Source organism: Callospermophilus lateralis, chromosome 11 (genome assembly GCF_048772815.1).
Source record: "Callospermophilus lateralis isolate mCalLat2 chromosome 11, mCalLat2.hap1, whole genome shotgun sequence".
Taxonomy (NCBI): domain Eukaryota; kingdom Metazoa; phylum Chordata; class Mammalia; order Rodentia; family Sciuridae; genus Callospermophilus; species Callospermophilus lateralis.
The window spans coordinates 28227297-28252496 of NC_135315.1; positions in this window are offsets into that span (position 1 = coordinate 28227297).

The window sequence follows — 25200 nt, forward strand, 5'->3', positions numbered from 1 at the left end:
TAATGGCCACAAATGAGACTCTCTGCCAAACAGATATTCCCTTTGTGTGCTTCTCTTCCCCGATAACATGCCTTCAATAGCTCTATGGATTTATTTACAGAGCTTCTATCCACTTGGCTTGACTTTAGTCTTTCTCTTTATTATCCAATTATTAACTATTCTCCCTTTTCAGGGAACTTCTAAAATAATCACCATCTATTTCTTGATGCTCATCTATTTGGGCCCCAGTGAGTCATTCAATGTATATACTACCCATGTATTACTCTTTCTAAAAAGCTGATTGAATTAGAAGTAACTACTGTAATATAATAAGCAATTCTATTTGGCATCCATGAAATATACAGCAGGGGGAATCTCAATAGCAATTTCCTTTAAAAAGCTCTACTATCTGCACAAATTTCAAGAGTATATATAACCAGGATGTATACAATGAGGGGAAAGTCAGAGTAAGGAATCTCAGTTAAAACTCGCTGTGTTTTTGGCATTAACTGGGATAAAAGACATTTGGGATCAAGAGGATGTGAGATTGAGCTCACTCCAGTTAGAATGGCCAACATCAATAATTCAGTAACAACAAATGCTGGCGAGAATGTGGGGAAAAAGGAACTCTTACACTGTTGGTGGGGATGTACAGTATTTCCACTATGAAAATCAGGATGGAGGTTCCTCAAGAAGCTAAAAATGATCCAGATGCAACATTCCTTGGTATTTGTCCAAAGGAATTAACATCAGCATATATTAGAGATACATTTATACCCATGTTTATTGCAGCACAGCTTATAGTAGTCAAATTATGTGTTTTGCTCAGCATTTTTGCCACTGCAACCAAAAGACCTGACCAGAACAAGTGCAGAGAAGGAAAACTTTATTTAGGGGCTCAACAGTTTCAGAGTGCTCCTTCCATAGATCTCTGGATCTATTCCTTGGGACCCAAGGTAAGGTAGAACATTATGGCAGAAGAGTGTGGCAGAGGGAAGCAGAGAGAGACTCCACTCACCAGATACAAATATGTATCCCAAAGCCAAGCCTCCAAAGCTCACCTCCCCTAGTCACATCCCACCTGCCTTCAGTTACCAATCAATTAATCCCATCAAGTGGTTAATGTACTGATTGGGTTAAGGGTCTCGTAACCCAGTCATTTATTTTCTGAACCTTCTTACAATGTCTTACATATGAATTTTGGGTGACACCTCACATCCAAAAAATAATATTATGGAACCAGCCTAAGTATTCATTAGCAAATGAATGAATAGAGAAAATTTTATATATAAGTATTTTATATGTAAAAAAAATATATACACACACACACACACACACACACATATGTCCCTCACATACATACACCCACCCATACATACACATACATACAGTAGAGTTTTATTCAGCCATAAAAAATGGATTACTGTCATTGCAGGAAAATGGATGGAGTTGGAGATCATACTTTTGAGTAAAATAAAACAGATGGAGAGAAAGGTGTATGTTTTCTCTCATATTCTGAAGTTGGAAGGAAAAAACTACATCAAACACAAAAGTACTCCACGAATTTAGAAGGGATCCCAGTAGGGTATAGGAAGGAGATTAAGGGGAGTGTGTGGAATGTATTGGGGAGTAAAATTGATCAACTTGTTTTTAGATATGCACAAATGTGGCCACAACCAAACCCACCATTCTATCTAATTAATATTCACAAATTAAAAAGAACAAGGAGACTAGTTTTACACAATGACGAATGAGAGGCAGGATGAAAGAGTTCTTCCAAACAAAGTCCATTGTCTTTTGTAGAGTTTATCACATTTGTTCCCAATGCTGTGTTCTCCTAAGCAGAAATTTGTAGAAAATGCAATTGGGGTCAGACAGTCAGCAACTGGAGATTGTTATTGAATGTCAGACCTCGGCTAAGATGGGAGGGACATTTTAAAAGACTGATCAGTCTTTAAAAGACATTTTTAAAGACTGATCAGTAAACAAGTCAAGGTTGAGTTAACTGTGGAGTGGTTCCATGGCCTGAGTTCTTTTGTCTTGCAGCTATGAGGTAGCCAGAGTGCAGGTTACTAGACAAGACAAACAGCAGAGGACAACTTGTGATAAAGTCCAAATTTGGGCATTTCTAGGACACCTGAGCTCCAGTGAAAAGTAGGAGGGGAAGCGAGGGGGCAGGGGGTTAGCAATAATGGTGGAATGTGATGGACATCATTATCCAAAATGAAGACATGAATTGGTGGGAACAGACTTTATATACAAACAGAGATATGAAAAATTGTGTTCTATGTGTGTAATAAGAATTGTAATGCATTCCACTGTCATGTATTTAAAAAATAAAATCAATTAAATATTTTTAAAAAGACTTCTCCCATGAAAAGAAACAAGAAAATTCCTAGTCATAGAACTTACTGGGAATATCATGAGGAAAGAAGCCAAGTGCTCCATGATCCCATGTTACAGAAGCATGCTGCTCCTACCTCTGCATATACACTGGTTTAAATGAGCAACTTTGGGTCTAGATTCAAACAGGTTGCCCTCACTCTCATTGTCTACGAATGGCCTTCCAGGTCTCTTCCTTAGAATTCCACCTTGTCCCCCACTGTACAATCCAGACACCTTGGCACTGGTGACACACTGTTAAGTGAGAAAGACAAGGCCCGTTTCTCATGGATTTGTATTCTAGATCTCTTACCACCTTTGTCACATGAAGGCCCATATTTATTTATTTATTTGAAATATACTTTTCTTTTTAGTTGTAGATGGACACGATAGCTTCATTTTATTTTTATGTGATGCTGAGGATTGAACCTAGTGCCACATATGTGCCAGGAAGCCCTATACCACTGAACCCCAACCCCAGCCCTGCCATTTTTAAATATGCACGGGAATACCAGACAACCTAGATCTGTTATTGAGACCATATTTACATTTAGGTCATTAGCATGAAGCAGAATTCAGAATGGCTCACGTTATAATTATTTAATCATGTGTATATACATTCCCTGTGCTAATCACTCTCCTCTCTACTAATAAAATTATCTGCTGTCCCCACCTGATTTCCAGGCCTAGTTTGTGCTTCATCTCTCCAGGCTTCACTGATCTTTGCTTCTGCATCCAGTTATTAGTATGTAATTAGAAGACTATAGTAGAATTTGATATTGTTTATGATGCATTAATAATTGCTAAAATGCACACTCCTGGTCTAGATGGGCACATTGAAATGGGTCTCAGTAAAAAAAAAAAAAAAAAAAAAAAAAGACAAAACACAAGTATCTCCATGTGATTTTGCTATTGGTCTTCTGCATATAATATTGAAAAATATTGTTAAAGAGGAATTTTGAAATCAATTGCTATGTTATTGCCAGAAGTATAAAACAATAGCTGAATGCCTGCAATTTTCACATAATAGCATCTCATATTCTTGCCCTGTAGAGAAACCTAGGTAAAAACAAGCCATAATAGATTACACACACACACACACACACACACACACACACAATTCCTCATGGGCTAACAATAAATCTCATGTTTTCTTTTCACAGTCATATTTTCAACTGAGTAGCAAAGGTGTCCAAGAATAATTGATTTGATAGTGGACCACTCAACTTTGTGGTCTATTTATTGAATCTTCTCAGGAATATGGTAATTTTAAAAATGAAGCAGCTTCAAGCAATAATTGCTTTATTTGGTGTTCCAGATTATGTATTTTAATTCTGAAAGTAAATGAATAGTCTTCTTTCAGAAATGAAATAAAAGAGGGATTAAAGGATATAGGATGGTATTATTCATTGTATTTTTCACCTAGGGTGAATGGCCCTTTTTTATGAGTTTCCTCACTTTGGAGAAATAGAGAGGAGCTTTTCTTTTTAATCATGTACCCTTGCCAATGAAACTATATAGATGACTGGCAATCCTAGGCATTGGCACTATAGTAATAAAGAACATAAGCTTCGGATGGAGTTTGCAATCTGGAGGGAAGATTTGCAATCTGAAACTAGTAGTGACAAGTGTCTGTAAATACTTGATGGGACTCCCATAGTTTCTGTAGTCAGTTAACATGTCACTTAATGTGGGAGACATTAGAGAATGCACAGTTATAGACCAAGGTTTAATTTCTCCCCATTAATGCAAATCTGTATTTCAGCACTGCCTCTGTGTCATGTGTTGAGAGAGAAAAAGATGCAAATTTCAGCCCCATCCTTAAGGAGTACCCTGTCCACTGATGAAAACCAACAATTAGAGCACAGCGGTATCAGTGTTAGGATAGATGCCCATACATAAAACAAATGCATGTCTTGTTTTTAAAACCCAGAAGTATTCTGCTGCGGTTGAGTAGAAAACATAACACCGACTATTCTTTTGTGAATACTACACAAACAAAGACATTTGCCCTCCTGCATGTGACAGGAATACCAAGAGCAGAATAGCCTTCCTAGCTGGTGCCAGTACTCTTCCCGTGTGCTGTGCTGCAGATTGTGTGGCTGCTGTCCCCCGGGGTCTGTGGTGCTTCTCTGCATGGACTGATGGGACAGAGCTCCCTCCTAATGCAGGAGGAAGCTGCCTTCTTTAAAGTCACTAGCCATTGTGTGGGCACCAAGGTTATGGGGTCTGGTGTGCCTACAGGCATTTTTTCCCCCCTTTTAGTGAAAAAGCCTTTTCAAGTGCTTTTGTTTGAATTTGAATTCCCAAGGATTCAGAGAGCACTGGGAGCCTGAAAAGAGTCTCAGATTCTAAAGGTACTCTGTGCCTGGGAGCTCTGATGGAAGTCCAAGTCCAAGTGCCTCTATGGATTCACTTTCCTTAATGAAAATATCTTCCTTTTCTTTTTAAAAGAGACTATTTTCAGAACCACTACATTCAACCCATGGTTGTGTTCTGATATCCCTGAGCCCTCAAGTGAATGAGATGAGAGGCTGGTGGAGGTTCCTCCCCAGTACCAATCAACACACAACCGAACTGGCTCATCTTTCAACAAACTGGTCAAGCTGTCTCGTCCAAATCTTCATGATTTAGGTTATAAGTGACTGCTGTTTACTTTTTTCCTTCCATAGAAAAGTGAGGTTATCAAATACCATCCAATCCTCTTAAATCATTTTCAATCAGATGATCATTGTGTTTTGAGAAGCAAATAAAAACAACTACCCACAACAAAATAATAAATAAACAAATAAATAAATAAAATTTCGATGGTTTGGGGAGGCATATTTTAACGAGCAGAGTAGTACACCTTCAAAATGCACCAAATGAGAGACAATTCTTTACAAAAATGATGTCAGATGAGAAACTTCTTTCTATTATCTCTCTACAATTTTATTTTCATTATCTCTTGACTTTAATTTCTCTTCTTGCCTTTGCTATGCATAGAGGTTGGGGTTTGAGGAATTTGTATAAGTATGCAACTTTTTCCACATCATGTTTTCTTGTTTTCCACATCATCCTGGTTGTCCCCTTGGTGATTCCTGGAGGGATAGTGTTTCGAAAAGAAAAACTTGTCCACTGAAGACTATACCAGCAGCATTGGAAGGGATCTGAATGAGGCAGTGGCATTGCTAATTTACATAGAAAAGTGCTTCTCAAAGCCTTGGCTTTGAATAAGCAGCAGCAGCAGCAGCAGCAGCAGCAAAACTTAGGTACTTGCAAATGCAAATCCTCAGCCCCCACCTTAGACCTACTGAATCACAGACTCTTGGGGTAGGATCCCTAAAAAAAAAAAAAAAATCCATTTTACCAAGCCCTCTGGTATTTAATACAAGATAAATTTTGAGAAAAATTGTTTAAAAAAATACAATACTAAATGTCTTCTTCTCTCGGCTTTTCTCCTGTCCTCTGCATCATCCTCAGTGCCTGCCTCTCTTACTCAGTATAAGTCAAAATTTTCATTACACTTACACTTTATTTTACTCTCTGCATCACTACGCTTCATTGACACCATGTTATAATTACTAATATCATAAGGGGCTTTATCTCTTCAAAAATAGAGGATTAAATTGTGCAGGCAGGTCTCCTCTTGAGATCTGTCATGTATTCACTTGATTAACTCTGCTGGGCCCTGTTTCTATCTGCCACTGATGATTCTTGCCTGTACATCATGGACTTATATAAAAATAATAACAAGGGGGCTTTTTCCAAATTACCTGATTTTATCTTTCCTACTTATGAGACAGAAATATATAAGCTTTCTAATTTATATTGCATAATTATTCGGAAAAACAGATCATCACACTCCCCCAAATTTTAAAAATTAATGTATAAGCAAAACTCACTATAAAAAGGATTTTTATAAGAATGTTAAACCCCACTTTAGTGTTTTGATTTTCTTGTTATCTTTTCTCATTCATATCACTTTTCATACTACAACTTTCTGGACCTTCCATACATATTTTAACTCCTACTAACATTTCTCTTCTGTATTAATGATTCTTGCTTTTCTAAGTAACTGACAACACAGCCCTCAATCAACTACTGCAAATGAAAGCATACCTTTTGATCATTTTGACATCTTTTTCCATGCCTTTGAATTATTTGTGGATGAAAGGGCATAATTTAACATCATATCATTATTTGTGATTTTAATGTGAAGTCTATGCACTAGTACACATTCCTAATTTCATGTCATCTTTTTGATTTACCATAATTTCACCAAAGACCTCAGAACAAAGGTCAAATAATGCAAATCAGATGTCTATGGAATAAGAAGTCTGGTTTTCTTTTGACTCATACATTTGAAAGCTCTTTGTCTTGTGAGTATTTCTCTGATATTGTGGATGTCAGGGACATAGTTCTAGGAATAGCCTCATATGTATCATGTAACCACTTCTCCCTCCAAAAATGGTGTCTATGATGCTTTATTTCCCACCACAGATGGAAAACCCCTACAGCAGTGATTAAGAAAGTGGGATCTAGATAATACTACTTAAATGAAATTTGCAATCCCAGAAACAGAACATTTGTGTGGCTTGAGGCAAGTTCCTGAACCACATAATACCTTGTCTTCTTATTTGTAGAGTGAAGATCATAATACTAAGTACATTGTGGAACCATTATGAACATTAAAGTTATCAAAGTATGCAATGCAGCTGGCACAGGCCAAGCATTCCATAACTCCTAAATACAATTATTATTTTTTTGAGAGAATGTTTTTTTAATATGTATTTTTTAGTTTTCAGTGGACACAACATCTTTATTTTTATGTGGTGCTGAGGATCGAACCCAGCACCCCGCACATGCCAGGCAAGCACTCTATTGCTTGAGCCACATCCCCAGCCCAACAATTAATTTTTACATGCTAAATAAGTTGTATCATTACACTGGAATTCCTCGTGTGTGTGTGTGTGTGTGGAAATCAGTCTATCCATACATCCATCCTTCCATCCACAATATCAATTTGGAATCATACATGGTGACCAACACTGCATGACCCATTTAATAACCCAGAAAGTCTCTTGGCTCATCTGAACTTCTCTGAGCTAGATAATCTTCTGCTCTGGGGAGCATCCCATTTTGTATTGTTATACTTTTAAGTAAGCTAGATTAGTATGTCCCATGCCAGAAATGTTATATTGGATACATTTGAGCTGGGTCAAATCTCATAATTCTAGTATTAAACTTTTCCAAATACCTGTCTTATTTCTATTTTGGTATACAGATCAATGGGGAAAAAATGAGCAAGTACCACGTTTGGGCAGCAAACTTATAGAAAAGACAATTGACCATAAATCTTGTCAAGTCGAGGTTTTTCTGAAAGTGGGTTACACACTCCAAACCATATCAAATGATTAACTCCTATGATGTGTTAGATACTATTAATTTGAATAATTATTTATAGAATATTATCATTTTATAGCTAGATAGCCATATTTTTTCAAGTTATATGTATAACAGTGACTGTGTATTCTGAGTCTGAACACTAAAATTTCAAGTATCACATCTACCTCCATCATGTTAGCCTGAATATAAATATAATACTCATGTTGCAAAAGTCAATAAGTTAATGTTAGCATTAATTTATACATGTTTCTCAATGACAAACTTTATTTTATTTCCACCTGGGACCACAAGAATAACTTTACTCAGACATAGTAAGTAAATAGATATTGTTTCCTACTAGATTTCCTGCACATAAATGTTACATCATAAAGGAGAGGAAGAAGTTGGTATCATCCAGGAAGGAGCAAGTTTGTTCTTACCCTAGACACCATTGAGAGTATCTATGTGCAACTCCTTTTATAAAAGATATAAACTTTGGACAACTCTATATCAAATTAATTTTTAATATAGGAAAATTAATTTGGACTAAATGCATATAGGCAAATAACAGCTGATCAGAAATAGTTGAGTTTGGATTTCTATATTTAATCTAGGACTGAAAGCAACCAATTAGCTAGCTCCTCAAATTCTGATTGACACTTCACTTCCTACAAGCACAGCTGGTTTCATATTTATCCCAACACAAAATAACAACAGAAAAAAATGAACTAGTTCCATATAGATATTTTACATTTAAGAATTCATCCATTACATAAACATAAAAGGAAAGCTAGGGGCTGGGGCTGTATGAGGCACTGGGCTCAATCCTCAGCAGCACATAAATTTAAATAAAGATATTTTGTGTACATCTACAACAAAAATATATTTTTTAAAAAGGAAAGCAAGTAGATACTAGTTTTTAGAGTGACAATTAACAGATTGTAAACCCATACAACTTACAAAGAGTTATAATTCACATGATTTCATTTATTTTACACCCCCCCCCAATTCTGGGAGGGATCAGTAAGTAAAACAATAATTTTATTGAGACATGATTTTGCAATTATTTTAAGTATAAAGTATACTGAATTTTGATATTTATTTACTCATATAGCCTCCATCCAAGTAAATAAATCTAAAAATAAATGCTCGATTCTATGTTTTCTGACTCTGTTTGTTGATCTTTCCATTATATGCTGCTGCTGCTTATTTTACTCCATGTCTATGTTGACTGTATTTGGTAAGAAAGAACATATTAAAATAGACACATTGATAGATTTTTCCCCTTCAAAGTAATATTTAATAGAATTTAATGTTATTTCAGCTGAGCTGTTTGTGTAAATGAGGTCTATAATATTAAGCTTGACTAAACACAACAATTTTCCAGGTGGGTATTATGATCTATTTCCAAAAGTCTATTGCCATTATTGTTGTTGTTGTTGTACACTTTAAGACCCTGCTAATAAACAGTACTAAACATATCTTCAAATTAATTACATGTGCTATACTTTAAAGAGAAATTTTAATATCTTTCTTGTACAAAGTTTGCATACACTTCTTAGAACAAAGAGGAGAATCTGTTTATTCGCCCCAGCCCCTTATCTTCAGAGGCAGGGCTTTATTCAGGAGCTCTGTGAGGTATACTAAAAGTGAAGAGACACCGCACCAGAAAACAGAAGACTGAGCTTTCAGGCTCAGTCAGTCAGCAGTTCATGAATTTGCTTCTTCCAAGGTTGTCATTTCCAAGTCCAGTGAGGACCTGCGTCTACCAAAAACTTTTAGCCTTCTCCTTAGGATTTTAGATTCACAGTTCCACAAGCCCATTTTGCACCAGACCTTTTTTTTTTCATTGGAAATATACACTCTCAACCTCCCTATGTACTATATGATATAGCAAAACGTTGAGACAGCATTACATAATAATTAAGAACAATGTCTCTGGAGTGTCACCAAATGCAATCAAATAGTTGTGTCCTAGATGAATTGCATGATACTGGACAAACTTAATCTCTCTCAGATTCAATTTTTCTCCTTTAGTATGAGATTAATTATAGTACTTACTCTTTGGAATAGTAGTAAAAAATAGTCAAATAATTAATTGACAATTGGGCTATACTTTATACACATTATCATTTTAATAATAATTAATAATAATAAAAACTATTATTATTAATTATTATTAAAATGATAATAATAATTATTATTATTATTATTTCCATTCCAAATACAAAGTCTTTCTAATACTGAAAGTTGAAGAGAGAATTTATTGAAAATTAGTGGACCTTGGCTGCCAAATGATACATGTATGTGCCATTTTCACAAATTGGAGCTTGGGGCAGGGGATACAGATCAGTGGAAGAGTGCTTGCCTGGTATGCACAAAGCCCTGGGATCAATCCCCAGCATTGGGGGGATAAGCGGGGAGCTCTATGTCTCATCTTCATATATGAGAGTCATTGGGGCAGAAGATTAAATAAATGTCAACAATTAGAAATTCCGTAACATATATCCTACCTCTATGAAAGAAAGAATCTGATGAGAAACACTTAAATAGGAAGATAAATTTGGAGAACTATAATAAAAATGCAAAATAAGATAAAAATAATAGCAATGCATTGTTTGAGTCAGCATTTTTTTTGTTGCAAACAAAAGACTTGATAAGATCAATTTTAAGGAGGAAAAGTTTATCTAGGGGCTCAAGGTTTCTGAGATTTTAGACTGTAGATGGCCAAATCCATTCTTTGATGTCCAAGGTGAGGCAGAACATCATGGCAGAAGAGTGATAGGAAAGCAGCTGAGAACATGGCACCAAGAAGCAGAGAGCTCCTCTCAATAGGGACAAAATATATATACCCCAAAGGTACACCACCCAATGACCCATGTCCTCCAACCACACCCTATATGCCTACAGTTACCACCCAGTTAATCCCTACCAGAGGATTAATTCACTGATAGGTTAAGGCTCTCATAACTGAATCATTTCATCTCTAAGTTTTCTGCATTGTCTCACATGAGTTTGGGGGGATACCTCATATATAAACCATAAGATACATAATTGCTAGCATATTCCCATATAATTTTGACATCTTCAGGTCTGCATTAAAAAAACTGAACTAGAAAATAATTATAAAGTATGCATCCATACTGGAAGAGAATTCATAGTCTTACAAAAAAAAAATCCATCACAGGATTCTTTATTTATCAAACTCTTCAAACTTTAAATAACTGATAAGGGGGCCCAGACAGTGAAAAACTAAGTTATTGACAGTTACATATTTTCAATTAAGCATAATAAAAACTCAGGCTAAGGTTTCAAAGATTATATTAAGATGAAATAAGAGAATTCAATGGAACAAGCAGTGAGTACAAATTTCATTATAAAGAAGAGAGTAATGAATAAGATATATTCATGAAGTGTTCAGCCTGGGTTTCCCAGAAATCAGAGCCAGAACAAGTTTATTTGAAAAGCAAATGATGGGTTACAGAATTAGAGCAGAAGGAAAAACCAATAAAGTAAGTCATATTGAGTAGCACGCTGTACTGACGACTGATAATTGATCTTCCAAGACCTTCAGAGGATTCACGTGAAATGCATTTACAAGATGTCTGTCTAATGAAGGAAAAGGGGAACCAATTATATTTAGTTTTTGATCCCAGTGGAAAAGGGTCGCCCAACAAGCAGTCCCATTCTAGGTGTCCCACACTCACTTCTAAATTACACATTCTTGGGCACTAAGTAGGCTTTCTCTGGCGGACCAGTGTCCTTCACAATCGCAAAACCTGCAAGAAGAAAGGAGGATATGAGGCAGGATCAAAGTGAGATACAGTCAGATCTGCCTGGAAGATGGAATCATTGGTTAAATCCATGGCTGATGCTGTCTTGGTGCAGAGAGAATATAAAAGGATGAAAAAAGAAGGGTTCAAATGACAATTCTTTTGTACCTTACAACCTGATAGGGAGAGAAAATGTACAAGAGGAGTTTGAAATAAGCAGCAATGTGATGGGACTGCAACACCAATGCAAACATGAGAATATGGCATGGAGAGGAGATAATTCAAATTGAGAAGATTTGAAAAAATTGCAGGGAATTTTTTTTCTTTTTCCTCCCTCCCTCCCTCTCTCCTCCCTCCCTCTCTCCCCACCCCCTCTCTCTTTCTTTCTTTCTTTTGTACCAGGATTGAATACTGGAGTGTTTAACTACTGAGCCACATCCCCAGCCCATTTTATTTTGAGTCAGAGTCCCACTAAATTATTTAGGGCCTCACGAAGTTGCAGAGTCTGGCCTTGAACCTGAAATTCTTCTGCCTCAACCTCCTGAGTTCCTGGAATTACAGGCTTGTGCCACCACACCTAGCATTGCAGGGATCACCTCTGAATAAGTAAACTTCATAGTGAATCTTAGAGTTTAGATAGGATTTTCCTATGGTAGATGGGAATTATGAGCATTTACAAAAGAAGAGGAACAGTTAGTGACATGAAGATTACACTTAGGAATTATTCAGACATGTTTGATATATATGGGGTAGAGATGATTTGAGATGAGCTCACAGGATAGCAGATTGATGGAAATTAAAAAAAATGGGGAAAAGACTGCAGACTTTTGGATCAAGTTCAATCTGAAAGTTACACAGACACATATATTGAAAGGGAAAGTTTTCTTACACAGGATAGAATGTGCTGTACTCATAAATGAACATATGATTAAATCCAAGAACAAGATAGATGAATGTCCCATTATTTTCAGGACAAACTAAGCCAAATACTCCAAATAGTAAACAAGAGATGACAAGTCATAGTTTCAAAATTCAAATTAGTGAAAAAGAGATTTGTAACAGAAATGATGAGGAAATCTGTAAGATTATCACACTCCCACATTTAGAAAGATAGTTTTGAATTTTCATTTTATCACAAAGTCCAGGTTAATTCTGAAAAGATGTGTAATTTCTCAATGGCAAATAATGATGATTTCTGGTGGTGGTGAACACAACGGTACCTATCCTTATTAAACTTCCATTATTTTGTTCAAATGTATCACAGCTCACTTACAATAACTCTGTGAGGTATATATGATTTTTACCTCTGATTAACAGACATGAACACAGGCACAAAAATAGTGGTTCCATGAGACACAGTAAATAATTTGCACAGCCAGAATTTGAACCCAATAAGTAATTTCCATTGCCCATGTACTTAACTACCGGGTCATACTGAATTTGCATGCAAAAGGAGTGTATGTGTATGTACACACTTGTATGTATGTCATACAAATATAATTCCTTCTGAATTAACAGATAAATGAAATCTAGAATTGATTAATAACCTTAGTGGTTTTGTTAGATTTGGTTATTCCTCTGAAAATCATTTAATGTCTTTTGCAACTTAGTTTTGCAATTAATTAAAAAAATAGGAATTGTTCTGTTCCTGTGACTACTTTATAGGATTGGATTGGAGGCCAAATCGGATTATGTGTATATTATCATTTATGAAATGTAAAAGGGTAGAAATATAAATTAGCACCATGATAGTAATTATTCCTCCTCCAAAGTTGTATTTGATTTATATACACAATTTATTTCTGAAAGTAATATATTTATGGTCTTTATCAATCAAACCTTATAGTTATTCTTCTGATGACCTCAGATATAAGCACTTCATAACAATGGCATATAAATATGTGCTGAGGAATGAAAATACTAATAATCACATCCCTTGATTTTCTTCCCTATGTATTTCACATTTGCAAGATTTTAGCACATTATAAGTACTGTTTCAGTGGCTAGATTGTGACTTCTAATTAACTTTAGACTTATAATTTTCTCCCTTAATAAAATACAGGTTGAATTATAATGCATTCTAAGAGAAGTACATTAATCTATGGCAACTTATTCTCAGGCCTTATGAAGTGTGTCACTCGTTTTTTCCCAGAGTTGATTTTATTCAATATAGCATATCTCAGTGCCTTTAAAATCCAGGGGGAAATTATATTTTAAATTACTTAAGGGAAAAAGGCAGCCTTGCTTGACATCAAGGATTAACTGCTCGTACATAAGTTAATTTATTTAAAAAATGTGAAATACCTGTATGCTGATTTTAGTGTTTGACATTACAGCTCAAATGTTACAGGTATATTTTCTGAACGTTATGCAAATGATGACCCAGAATTAATAAACTGAGAATATTTATGAAACAATGTAAAAGTATTAATTAATTCTTCTGATAATCTAGAAATTTTTGCATATTAAGTACAATGTTCTAGGGCAGCTGTTTCCTAGAGTAATACTAAATAATAAAAGGAATTAATTTAAATAGCAATTGAAAAAGTATGTACTGATCCCTTTCTATGTGTAAAAATCTGAGATGGATAAAAGAAAAAGGAGATATATGAAAGAGTTCTCTTGTATTGGTTCACAGCCCAAACTATATTATTTTTATTAATACATATTGCTTTTTTTCCTACTATTCTGTAAGAAAACACACACACATACACACACACACACACACACACACACACACACTATTCAAGGCAGGATATACAGCAAGTCACAAGATTTGAAACAAAATGCTCAGAGGTCATGAAAAATGAACAGTTTAATCCCAGCTAAAGATATTAAGGAAGGTGTGTGTGTGTGAGAGAGAGAGAGAGAGAGAGAGCGCGAGCGAGCGAGCATGTGTGTGTGTATACACAAACACATATATATACACTTTTTTGGCCTGAATATGTGATATGTGTATGACTTCATATACATAGACAGTTTATTTGTATTCACAAAACACTAGTACATTAATTTTTCTGGTTCTTAACTAGAAAATAATTCATCTATGTATTTACATATAAAAATAGTTTTTTAAAAATAGTTTAAACTGATGGTTATCCTAAATATCTTTTTACCTTTGCCATTAATAAAATATTAGAAATTGTTGTACAAGTTATTTTATGTGAGTTATTTATCCATAAATAAGAAATTTCTTATTTTTTTCTAAAATATAATAGAAAAGTAGCATCCTTCACTTTTGCATTTAAAAAATCCTAATAATTTTTTCTAAGTATGTTAAGAATAATCAGTTACCTCTGGAAAAGTAATTAGTACATGGAGATGTGATTATCAAGTTATTGAGATAATTAAGCTTTAATAGATAAGAAATTGATCATTTTATTTCTTAGTAATTATGGATATTAAAATAATGATTGATTCAATTTCAACAATTATTAACAAATGTTAATTATAAAATTAAATTTTAATAATTACAAAACTAAATTACTAATACTAAAATGCAGCATACATATATTTGTATGTTGTTTTGCAAAGTAAACCACTAGAAAAAGTTCGGTTTAATCAATGACTTGCCTAAGGACAACCAGACATTAAATACAAATGCCAGGACCAAGAATTTATTCTTTTGATTCCAGCTGCCATTCTATTTCCATTTCTCTATGTGGGTGCTTCACGGGTATTCATCGAGTATGTTTGAAAATAAACTAAAGCCTATATTCATTTCAGTCACTGTATCTTTTACAAAAGTATGACTAACTCCCTTGTCATCAAAACCAAGTAACAAGTATTACCAACATCCGTATGTGTCAGTCATCTGGGAAAAATAATTTATTTAACTAGGATAAAAGTATGAATGAAATTTAAGGAAATCAAGAGTCAGATTTAAAAACCTTTACAAAAATCCTGACTTAATTTTACTTGAAATTTTACTTGAATTTCAAATCATCATGCTAAGTTTTAAGTTTTTATCAGTGCATTATAGTTACATATAATAGCATGGTTCATTTTGACACAATCAACATTCATGAAATATAATATATACAGTATATATATAATATATATATATATACTACATTCAGTCCCGAGACTTCCTCTTTCCCGGCCCTGTTTCCCTTATTCTCCTCTATTGGTCTTCCTTCTATTTATTATTTCCTTGTTTTGTTCTCCCTTCTGAATACAAGAGAAAATATTTGAACCTTGACTTTCTGAGTCTGGTTTATTTCACTCAGCATGATGTTCTCCAGCTCCAACTATTTACCAGAAAACTGCATAATTATATTCTTTATGGCTGAATAAAACTCCCATTGTGTGTGTGTGTATGTGTGTGTGTGTGTGTGTGTGTATCCTATTGTCTTTATCCATCCATCAATTGATGGGCACCTGGACTGGTTCTATAACTTGGCTATTATAAATTGCACTGCTATAAACATTTGTGTGCCTGTATCAGTGTAGTATACTGATTTTAAGAATACAGGAGTTGAAATAAATTACAAGGGATGAATGGTGGCAAATTAAGGCAATCATAAAAATAATACCAAGTAACAACTAACACTGTTGCTGCTGAAATTCCACTTCTTTAACTATACTGAGGTTAAAGTCATATACAAAACAGAGAAGGGCTTTCTACAAAGCACCCAACCCTGGACCATTCTGTTACTGAAACATAGAACAATGACCCATGTTTACTGTATTGGCTAGACACAGTATATAAAATGAGGCAAAAATATACAGGGATTCTGAAAAAAAACATTTTTAATATACTTTCATAGTAATTTTCAAATCTAAAGTTTGGAAAGAATATTTTAAATAGCTTATATTGCTACCTTCCAGTGAAAATAAAGAATACGTGGGTTCTAAAAATAATTTAAATATTATGTGACCTTCTAAAAAACATGGTACAAAAAGGGAAATAATTTAAAGCTTTACAATGGAGAAAAATCTAGTGAACACCATCCTAATCAAGTGAACAAGTTTAACAAGGTTGATGTTTCTTGTCATCATAGCAATATCAATATTCTCTGACATGTCATCATAGTACATTGGTTTGCCTTTGGGTGTTTTTCCTCAAAATTCCTAGATTCCTCTGGTGAGAAGGCATCAGATAAACTCAAATCAAGAAATTGGTCAATTCTGCCAGATTAGACCAAATTTTAAGGGTATTAAAACCAAGGAAATAGTGAAGAACTGTCAAGATTAGAGCAGATGAAGGAACCGTCACAACTCAACATTACATTGGGTTAAATTCTGGAGAAGATAAAGTTAGTTCAATCTAATTGTTAAGAATATAAAGGCGAATCTAAAGAATTGTTTTTTTTTTTTTTTCCATAAAACACATAGCTAACAAAATGTTTGTTACACAACATACAAATAATATAAGGCAGATGCTTGTGTTCACAAGGAGAGATGATTGAACAACTCCCCTCTTTATAGGCAAAATAGTGGCAAAATATAAAAATAGTCTTGGAAATATCCTTTTTGCCATAAGAGAATCAGCAACTTTCTACATATCTTTTTATATAACTTTCTATATATCTTCAGGTAGAGGAAATCATAGAGCTTCTCCAAGTCGTTTTTATTTGTTTTGTCTTCTTTTTGGGAGTATTAGGAATTGAACTCTGGGACATTCTACCACTGAGCTACATCTCCAACCCTCTCTCAGTTTGTTGCTTCTGTTTTAACTGAAATCCTTGCACAGGATTGGAAAAGTCCTTTGTGTTCGGTTAACATTATATCATCATCTTTCCATATCAGTCTGTATGATTCTCTTTCTTTTTAATGGTCTCAGCATTTTTAATTCCAACTAAAAATGTAGGAGGAAAGCCCTTTTTGTCCTCAGACTCATGCATTCAGAACAGGAAAAACCATTCCGTTCTCAATGGACTTGCATTTGGAACACTTCAGGAACTCTCTGGACTTCTCTGCCATGTTTTATTAACTTGATTCCTAGCATTTTATTAGAATAGATTTTATTTTCTCTTTATGTCAATTACATTGACTGACAGTCTGCAATGAGTTTCCTAGTAACACCTAGGGGATGCTTACGTTTCCTACTTTACTGTTCTTCAAAATATTGAGCACCTGTCACTAAAGAGTCACTTTCTTTTTTTATTTCTGCTGATGAAAACAATTTTTACTCTTAACCTCACATATAATTTGCCAAATACAATAAGGCTGTAGTAGATTATGCATCTGCTGACATTGTGGATTTTAAAACAGTTTTTTTTAATTTCCTTGCTAATAATTTTAACTTGCCTGTGGATGTAGTTAAGTTTCACTCATTATTTCAATCATGGCTATTTGTGCTGTCTTCATAAAGTCAGATAACTTTTTTCCATGTATGTATTAAGTGAGTAATCATAAAAATGTACTAACCAAACAGGCTTTGTGCTCAGACTCTCATTTCTTCTTCTTCTTTTTTATTCTAATCAGTTATACATGTCATCAGAATACTCTTCAATTCATTGTATACAAATGGAGCACAATTTTTCACTTCTCTGGTTGTACGTGAAGCAGGGTCATACCATTCATGCAATCATACATGTGCCTAGGGTAATGATGTCTGTCTCATGCCATCATCTTTCCTACTCCCATGACTATTCCCCTCTTGACCCTCCCCTTTGCCCAACCCAAAATTCCTCTATTTGTCCAATGCCTCCCACCCATTATGGATTAGCATCCACTTATCAGAGAAGACATTTGTTCTTTGGCTTTGGTAGATTGGCTCACTTTGCTTAGCATGATATTCTCCATCTCCACCCATTTACCTGCAAGTGCCATAATTTTATTCTCTTTTAATGCTGAGTAATATTCCATTGTGAATATGCCACAGTTTCTTTATCCATTTGTCAATAGAAGGGCATCTAGGTTGGTTCCACAGTTTGACTATTGTAAATTGTGATGCTATAAACATTGATGTGGTTGTGTCACTGTAGTATGCTGTTTTTAAATCCTTTGGGTATAGACTGAGGAGTAGAATAGCTGGGTCATATGGTAGTTCCATTATATTTTTGAAGGAATCTTCATACTGCTTTCCAAAGTGGCCATACCAATTTGCAGTCCCAGTGTTTAAGTGTGCCTTTTCCCCTTCATCCTCACCAGCAATTATCGATGCTTATATTCTTGATAACTGCTATTTTGACTGGAGTGAGATGAAATGTTCTGATCATTTCTCTAACTACTAGAGATGTTGAACATTTTTTTTTCATATGAAGACTCATTTCTTGAACATAGAATTAAGCACAGATAATTGATCTATACAAATTTATAAAGATTTATCCTGGATTACATAGTTGGAATAGGGCACCAAGCATTTTCTGTGAAGATGTTAAACTAAGAATTTCTTCCATTGAGGCATGTGTGGTTACAACTCAATCTATTCTCTCTTGCTTCCAGAATCCACTCCTCCCAATGTCCTTTTGCCAAGTTTGTAGTTATTTCTTTTTTTTTTTCTGTTGGATGGGAATATCTCTCATAGTTTTACTTATACTCAACATTGTGAATAAGAAACCTGATGGTTAAATATTGTAGGAAAAAAAGAAATTTCCAGAAAAAGAAAAGAAATGTTATAGGGAGGGAAAATGTATCAGGAGGTATTTTAAAATACTCTTCTATTAAAAATGTATTGTACTGCACAATGGTAAGAAGAGTTACTGCTCTATGATGTTATTTTTCTTTCCCCTATTAGTTTATCTAGTGGAACAGTGTACAACTCTAAAGCCAGACCATAGAGTTAAAACTTTATTAGTTCTGCGGACTTTGGAAATTTACTTTATCTGATCTGTGACTCACTTTCCTTCTTGGAAACAAAGAGCAAGATGGCATGGCTACCTATTTTGTTGTTCTTGTACGAGCTGTAATGTATAACAAGATTATTCAGGCGAGGTTCTTAGGACAGTGCCTACCATACAGGAGGTACTTATTAATTCTCCCTGTATATAGTTGTATAAAATTATCTTCATCAGCCTGGACAGCTCCAGGATACTTTTCTTCCATTTTCTAGTTCAAAATATTTCATGTTTTAACATTTTTCATGACAAAAAGGAAATACAGCCCTCTAAGTGTTTGATAATTAAAAAATGCAAGGGAATATGCAGCGATTGTGTTGCTTGCTTTACGTTTCTCATCTCTGCTGCTTGGTGCCACTCTCCTCCCTTGTGTACCTTGCTTTGTGCAAAGGAATGCTGAACCCAGGTGGAATGCATCATCTGAATGCCCTGGAAGGCTGACTTCTATTGCATTTGGCCAGTGGAAGCCGCCAACAGCTACTCAATAAAAGCAGGGGGAAAGAGAAGTTGGTGTACTTCCTCCTCCGTGGCTTCCCTTCTCTAGCATTGTCTCTGGCAAGGAGAGGTGATAAGTTCAGGATTTGATTGGAGATGAGAGGCACTCAGGTCTAGTGTGCCAACTCTTCCATACTCTACTCACCACTGGCACCTCAACAACTATTTTCTTTCTTGCATCTTTTACCCTTCAGGTGAAAACAGTTTCTCACAGTTTCTGGTTTGATAGAGCTTTATTCAAAATCTTTATCTTCATCCACAGTTAGTAATCCCTTTAAATTCTCTTCCTTTACATCATCTGGGACATTATATCTCTAATAGTCTATTTTTAGGTTGTAAGATTTTTGTGTATTTTTTTATATTATGTCAAAACCTATAAGTAAGTAATTTTTTAAATATGCAATTGAATATGCTTTTCAGTTGCCAATTATTGTTTACCAAAAAGACTTAAAAACCCACATCCTATTCCAACCACCAGAGCTGGATAAGATGTGTTTGCAACCAAAAACATCCTTCCAGTGTAACTTCAGACCTACTTATGTTTGTTATTATTTATAGCTATGCATACAGGTCACACTGGCAAGGGTATGAGCTCAACAGTCAGAACTACTCATTATAAGAATACAAGTAATAAGAACACAAACTCAATTTCAGAAATGGCAAAATGTTATTCAGCTGAAGAGTGTCTGGAAGGCGTGGTATGTTATAGGTATTAATCCAGAGAGAAGGTTGATCTCTGGGAAGCTGCACATGAATTGTAGATCACAGATGTGCAGAACCTAAGAAGAGTGGTAATATTGAAAATGGACAATCTGTCACTCAATAGGGTGCTAGGAAAATAATCCAAAAGAAATCCATCAACAACTCTCATAAATTCACAACTGGGAATTAAAATCTGATATGAGGCCACTGAAAGTGGAAATGAGATTGTCCAATGGAAAGCAAATGCCTTGGCATTTGTGAAATTTCTATATTCCAAAGAAATAAAGATAGGGAGTGTGAACGAGCTACGGATTGACTTTTCAGAACTGGAATTCAAAATTATAACTGGGTCAAAAACATATGAAAGGACTTGAGATTTAGCTCAGCAGATGAGTGCTTGACTAGCAAGTATAAGGCCCTGAGTTCAAGCCTAGTGCAATGAAAAGAGAGAAAAAACCGAAAAGATCCCAACATGTATTTTTTTTTTTTCTGAGTATTTGAGATTGCACTCAGAGGCCCACAACCACTGGGCCACATCCCCAGCCCTATTTTTTATTTTATTAGAGACAGGGTCTCACTGAGTTGCTTAGTGCCTTCTTTTTGCAGAGGCTGGCTTTGAACTCACAATCCTTCTGCCTCAGCCTCTGGAGCCACTGGGATTATAAACATGCACCATCATACTGGGCTCCAACACGCATTTTTATTATATTGATGCATAGATGAAGAAAAAGAGGTATATAAATAGTTAGTAAAATAAATTATCAAAAAGTGAACATTACCAGTTACTTTCACCCGAGTGAAGAAATACATTACCGGTACCCTAAAAATCCCCCTTCTACCCCTCACCAATCTAGCCATACTACCAAAATTCTGAATTTTAACACCATAAATTGGCATGTATTGCAGATTATATAAATCCACTCCTGAAGTATATATTGTTTTTCCTGTGACTTCCATTAATATTACATTTATGATATTAATTCATGGCTTTGCATGTAGGAGTAGTCCTCTCAGATTCAATGCCACACAATATTCCACTCTATGGCCACATTAGAAGTCATGTGTGCATTTTTATCTGTTTTATTATTTATGAATGCTGCTGCTGCTTTTTTTTTTTCAAGGTTGAGCTATTAATAATATTTTGGCTGGACATGGTGATACAATCCCGTAATCACAGTGATGTGGGAGGCTGAGGCAGGAGGATAACAAGTTCAAGGAGAGCCTCAGCAATTTAGCAAGATTCTGTCTCCAAATAAAAAAATAAAAAGAAAAAGAACTGGGGATGTAGCTTAGTGGTAAAGTGCTCTGGGTTCAATTTCTAGAATAATAATAATAATAATTTTTGTAAAAATTTTTTACATATGCATTGGTTAAATTAGACTTTATCTCTTGTGTGTATATGAATAGCATGGGTGGTTCATTGCATATGAACATGTTAAACCACAGCAGATAGACATTCCGGAAGAATGTACTAATTTCCAATCACTGCAACAACATATAGATAGATGCTCTATGTTCTGAGTCTTTTGGCCTTTCTATTTTGATAGAATATTCTGATGAATTTGAATGGCATCTCATTGTAAATTTGATTCTTATCAAACAATTAATGAAGTCAATCCATTTTCTTATTGGATATTTGAGTAAGCTCTTGTTTTTCAAATTGCCTATTCAAGGCACTTACCTGTTTTTCTATTCATCGGTTTCTCTACTAATTATTATAAGTCCTACCTATAAATATTCCCTGTGAAAATGTTGTAACTGCATGCATGTTGATAAAACATTTCACCATCATGTGTCTTGCCTTTATGATCTCTGCCTGGTTGAGGCTCAGTGAATCATCTCGAGGTTTTTAACTTAAATATAATCTAATTTTTCAGCAGCTTTTATTGTGTGAAGATAAAAGTTATCCAGGTTCAAGAAAGAAAATGGAAAAAAAAAACCAGATTTGCATACATAACCAGCCTCATAAACAGAGGCTGGTAAAGGAACTCCAAGTAGCTGTTACAACACTCAAGCAATTTGCTTACTTTAGAATGCTGGCCAGTTCCTAAGGGGACTCTCGCTGCTACTTTCACTTTTAAACTCAGCCAGTGCTTGGATGTTGCCTGTGATTCCCTCAAGACTCTCTAGAGGAGTCCTTTGATTTGTTCCGCATAGGCACTTCTCCCTTGTCTGACAAACAGCCTATTCACCTTGGTTTCACATCCACTTGAGTCGCTCTCCCTTAGCTGTAGCTGGCACTTATTGTGACGTAGCTGAGAAGTCTGTCAAGTATAAAAGTTACCGATTCACTCATAACTTCGCCGGAAGCAGACTCCTAGCCTCGTAAGTTGGCGAGTGACAAAAATGGGTGTTGAGGTAAGCTTTCCATTTCCAATTGTCCACCGGGGAGTTTCTTTGATAAAATGAGGAGTGGAAGCATATGATTTATTCTTCAAATGGAACTGCTTTTATTCATTTTTAATTTTTTAATTAGTGGGGACTGAATCCAGGGTTGTGTTAACACTGCGTGACATGCCCAGCTCCTTTTAATTGTTATTTTGAGACAGGGTCTCACTATGTTTTTTAGGACCTCCCTGAATTGCTGAAAATGGCCTCAAACTTGTGATCCTCCTGCCTCAGCCTGGAAAGTCACTGAGATTACAGGTGTGCACCACTGTGCCCATCCTGACCCACATTTAGACTGAAAGGAGACCTTCAATGATTACAATGGGACTGAAAATATCAACTGGGTCTATCCCTGTAAATCTGGAGTTTGGCACCTGCTAATTATAGAGTTTTTCTTACAGATTCTGACCTGATTTCCTTCTGTCCTTCTCCATTCAAGTCATCATGGAGGGTCTTCATTAGATTAGAGGGAAAGCTGAAGGATCCACTTGATCTACTCTGCTGATCTGTACCTCAATTCTTATTTATCATTCAGGCATATACCTATGCCAGTATTAAGAAAAGGGAGCTCTCTATGCTATTGGTATAAATGCCAATTAATACAGCTGTTGTGAAAAACTGTACGGTGATTTCTCAAAAAAAAAAAAAACAAAACAAAACAAACAAACAAACAAAAAACCCTGAAAATAAACCTAACATGCAATTCAAACTTTTACTTCTGAATATACAAGGGATTAAAATCAGTATGCTACAGAGATATCTGCACTCCAATTCTATTGCAGCAATATGTGAATTAGCCGCCATATAACCATTGCTTGTCAATACAAAAATGGATACAGAAAGTATGGCATTCACACACACACACACACACACACACACACACACACATAATGGAAAACTATGCAGCCTTATAAAGGACACTGTGACAACATTGATGAACCTAAAGTACATTACGCTAAGTGAAATAAACCAGACATAAAAAAAAAAAACAAATACTGTGTGAACTCACTTATATGTAGCATGCAAAAATGTGAAACCCACAGAAGTAGAGATAGATGGTGGTTCAAAGGTGGGGACAGAGAGGAGAGAAGGGTGTGTTGACCACAAGGTGCAAAGCTTCAGTTAGGCGGAAGGAACTCACTTTGAGCCTGTTCCACAGCAGAGCAATGATAGTTACTAACAATTGTCTATTTGAAAACTGCCAAGAGAGCATATTTCATGTTTTCATCACAAAAGGGTAAGTGAAGTGAGAGATAAGAGAATTAGCTTAACGTTTTCATTCCACAACAAACACAGGCATATAGCCACAGGTGACATTGTCCCCCTGGGATAGATACAACTATTATTTCTCAAAAAAGGATGAGTTTTACTGACTGAATTAAAGAAATACCCCCATGACAATTGTTATGAGGTATGTTCCTCTTTATCTCTTGATCTCTTATTTCATATCCGGATATTTCATTTATTGATCAGTGTCCCCACTGAAATGCAAGCTTCTCAGGGACATTTTTCTGTTCATTATCACATTCCTGGTGGGGAAACAATTACAGGATACCTGGAAGGTGTCCTTGCATTAAGGTTTAGGTTGGATAAATGAATGCTTTAGGGTTGAACTTTTTCTGTTCAATGCATTCAATCAACAAGAATAAAAATGAGAGGAACTTTTTGACTTCCAGATTTTTCTTCAACTCCAAGATCAAAAGAAAAAATAATAAGTAAACTGTTTTTAAAAATGAGTCTGTCCAATGCCCCCTCTTGAAGCTTGGTCTCTCCTGTTACATTATATTGCAAACTGAGGTGCCTTAACAAATTTACCTTCTCTCTTCCATTGTCAAATGTATTCTAAAAACATGTATTTCTCACTTTTAGAGAAATCTGCTCTCTTTTTAGGCTTGTGTCTTCATAATTAATTTCTCTCATTTGAAAAAAAAAATAGTTATTCTTATCTACTCTTCAGGCTTGTGTAGGATTAAATGACAAGGATATACAATGTACCAGGTCCAAAGCTGGGCAGGAATTATTATTCAACACATATCTTTTTTTAATAAATATTTCATATGTATCCTCTATTCCCAAACCATCTTTTCTGGACCAAACAAAATAATGCCATTACATATTAAAAGAAAAATTTCAGTATTTTCTGTATAGATTTTTTTAGGTACAGAAACAAAAAAGATGTTACTTCTTTTATGATGTCTTTGCTGAACATAAAGACCCATGTCATCTTTCCAATCTTTGAAATCCGAGAACAAATTGCCATACTGATTAATTGGCAGTTTTGTCCTCTCACATTCTGATCACTTTTTCCTATAAATATGTTCAGCCTCCAC